The sequence below is a fragment of the Pteropus alecto genome, unplaced genomic scaffold (assembly GCF_000325575.1).
Source record: "Pteropus alecto unplaced genomic scaffold, ASM32557v1 scaffold38, whole genome shotgun sequence".
Lineage (NCBI taxonomy): Eukaryota > Metazoa > Chordata > Mammalia > Chiroptera > Pteropodidae > Pteropus > Pteropus alecto.
In genome coordinates this window covers 7,340,815-7,344,457 of record NW_006442512.1, presented here as the reverse complement: position 1 = coordinate 7,344,457, position 3,643 = coordinate 7,340,815, and the positions used below count along the sequence as shown (strand labels likewise).

At 31.4% G+C, this 3,643-nt stretch overlaps 1 pseudogene; it reads right to left on the bottom strand.

The window, feature by feature from the left end:
* Positions 1-2,894: 2,894 nt before the first annotated feature.
* Positions 2,895-3,025, bottom strand: LOC112471756 (annotated as a pseudogene).
* Between the last annotated feature and the right edge of the window lie 618 nt (positions 3,026-3,643).

The window sequence follows — 3,643 nt, the reverse complement described above, 5'->3', positions numbered from 1 at the left end:
CCTGATTAACGACTTTGCCCTTCCTACCAGCTTTGATGTGGCTCTTTCTTTATATTATCAGATGTACATGTTATGATCAGCAGAGCTTCAGGTGATTCTCCATGCTGATTATTTTATAATTTGGCTGCAATTTCAATGCAGACCTTGAAGGAGGCGAACCCTGCTTTTACCTAGTCCACTATCTTCCCCTGAAGAATCTAAATCCTCTTGATAGTGCTATTATTATTTATTATTATTAATACTATTAAGAATTGAGGGTCAAAATTATTAAATGGGAAAAAGAGTCATTTTATATAGGTAAAATCGTATCCACAAAGAGAATATTCACGATCTTTTATGTATCAAATAATATGAGGTTGAAATACATTTTTAAAAATTTCAGGAGCAATATATAAATAAACTGATAAAAATGTAAATTATTGTTTGGGTTTTAATATAACATTACGCAAAATACTTAAAAAAGGAAATTAAGAATTTGAAGCATAGCGTTACCATTCTTGGTTCAAATTATGTATAACAAAATTTGTCCTGAAAATTATTTTAAGCATCTATAAAGACATTATTTATAAAAGCAAATTTTAGAGAAAAATATGAAGTCCAATAATAGAGGAAAGTTTACATACATTACAGAAAAACATGCTTGAATAATAACTTCCCGGAGATCTAATAACATGAAAAGATCTCATTTTATTTCAAGAAATATCAGGTTACTGTTTGATATCCTATTCTGTATTAATAGTACATAAATATTTTGTAAAAAGATTGAAAGTTACAAGTAACTGTGGAATTATTTTTCTCTTTATGGTCTTTATAGTATCAAATGACCTGTGATATACTACTTTGGTAATCAGATACAAGCCAAAAATGTAATTTTGAAAATAAACTTTATGTTTCTAATAAAATGTCATTTGCATCACTTGACATGCTTTAGAGAGTATTTTATAACAATCATCTCCTTAGAGTCTTTTGTTGAAATTTAAATTATATAGATGTAAGACACAAAGAATTAACAAAGTTGTATTGTTTTTATTTGGGTCAATTATCTCTAGTTAATGCAAAAATTCATTTAGTTAAAACATCTCACACACGTACTCAAACCACTATGTATTTCACATTTGGGTCTGGTATTTTTGCTTTGAGCTCAATATTCAAAGTGAATTCATTTTTCTCTTCTTGTTCCATTGGTTAGTTTGCAAAACTCTTAAGATGGCTATTTCCAAAAATGGTTTGGCTTGCTTAAGAAGCTACCTATTACTTTGAGAATGAGACTCCTGCTGCTGCCAGTCTGAGTTGCAGTGAAGATCAAGAATGAGAGATAAAATTACAGCTTTTAAATATTTGTAGAAAAGAAGGTGTCAACTTGCTGACACTATGCTCTGCAATCAATCCCTCTCATCTTTCCTTTCTCAGGAATAAGTGGGGGGGAAAAGACCATTTCAAGCTAAATTGGTGCTTTATTATTGGATCGGACTTTTAAAGCTCTTTGCAAACCAGATTTTTGTTTCTTTTTATACATCTTGGACATTGAAAGAAGAGTCAATATAAAATTGTTTAATGATTTGATTTAGCTTCCTCCCTCTATTTTTCAGAATGCCTTCACTAAAGATTCTTGATAATCTCCTTTCATCATTTCAACACCTCCACAGAGAAATAACCATTTCCGGAAATCTTATACGACTGTAATAATAATTGGTCTTTTAGAGAGTCATGCACTAGTACCACAGGAATATGGTACTAAATAATCATAATAACAAAATAGAACACATTTTGCTAACATTAAAGATGATTTTATATGAAGATATTCAGTCATCATAATAGATAAAATGTTTAAATTCATAATAGATAAAGTGTTTAAAATAATATGTATATGCATTGTAGCAAGTTACAACATCACTAATTAAATCACTAATGAACTTATGAAATCAACTTATATATAATTTTCTAACTCTGTAAACAAGTAGGCTAATATGAAAATCAAATTGTACCAGCAAGAAAGATTTTAATGTCATCAAAATATATCCTTTCTAATTGAGTTTCTAGAATGATTAAGCATTTTCATTACAATGTAGATGGATGGGGGGGATATTAAAGAGTTGGCTAATTTGTGTTTGATGGTAAAATATGTAGTAAAGACATATTGAGAAATATATGTGAGTGTTTTTAAGAAATATGTTATCTATTGAAAAAAATGTACAACTGTAATAGAATCAAATGCATAGCAGACAAAATTGAGAGAAACAGCAGATTGCATCAAAGTAATTGTGCACATTAAAACATCCATGAAGGAAACTTTGCTTAGCATTTTGCATGTTTATTTTCTATACATATATTCAGCGGGTGGTAAAAAGAATCGCATCAAAAATGGGTTAACAGCTTTGTTTCCTAAGTTTAGAATTTTTACAATGCCAATTAGCCTTTTGACATGAATAGGCAAGGTTTTGAAATTGATAAAGAGTATAGGTGGTTTTTTTCTGTTCTAAAGGCTCACTTTATAAGACAAGCTATACAATTGTTTTTTAATTCTTCAAAGCATTGGTTTGCAACTAAGTGCTATCAAGGGTTTGAGCCAACTACCTCACTAGATTATCTTTAATTTTTTTTCTTTTTTATATCAGGGAGAAGATTTGAAACTAAGATAGAAATCAAAAGATCTCTATGTTCTAGATTTAGAGCTATTTGTCTTTTGGAATGTTTTATTTCCCCTCTCCCTGGGTGTACAGTTTCATTTTTAAAAATTCATTCATTCATTCATTCATTTATTTATCTATCTATCTATTTATTTATCTATCTATCTATTTATTTATTTATTTTTTAGGCGAGGCAACCCTTGGTTGACCTCAGAGATTGCAAGGAACTTGTAAGCTTACAATCTCTTATTTTATTTTTATTTTTCGTGCCTACAGCACCTGGTCTTCCTAGGTGATCTCTCATCCAAGTACTAACCAGGCTCGACCCTGCTTAGTTTCCTGCTTAGCTTCCAAGATCAGACGAGATCGGGCTTATTCAGGGTAGCATGGCCATAGACTACAGTTCATTTTTAGGAGAAGGCCTTAAAAATAATTCCTACCAAGTTCTGAATATCCGTTTTTAGTTTGTCCAACTTCTGACCATAGAGCTACTTAAAAACAAAACAAAAAATTTTTTCAAATATCTCTTCAGGTTTCAGCTGGGACAAACAGAAAATATTACTGGCAGTACTGAATGACCCCTTGGATGAAAGAGGCATTCCCAAAGAGGATGCAAAAATACTGTCAAGATCCAGAGTTATTTGCAAAAATAGTAAAAGAAAAAAAAAAAAGAGACCATCCCCCGAGAGCTGAGAATAGTCTGTAGAACCTGATGAAGTTAATTCTATATAAAGATATCCATTTTGAGGCCGCCTCAGTGGCCTAGCTGGTATCACAAATCTAAACCTAAATCACCCTGCAGTATACGAAATGCCTATCAAGAAATCCTAACCAATCACAATTCTCTAACTCAGCTTTAGCTAGTTTACCTCTAGTTCAAGCAGAGTTCTCAGGAGAATGAATGAAACAAGAAGGCAGTAGCTGTTTCTGGGAGAGAAAAGTGTAGATAACCAACAATGAGAAGTGAAAAATTTCACCTTTCTTTCTCCATCAGGCACTACATAGATCTGGAAGAA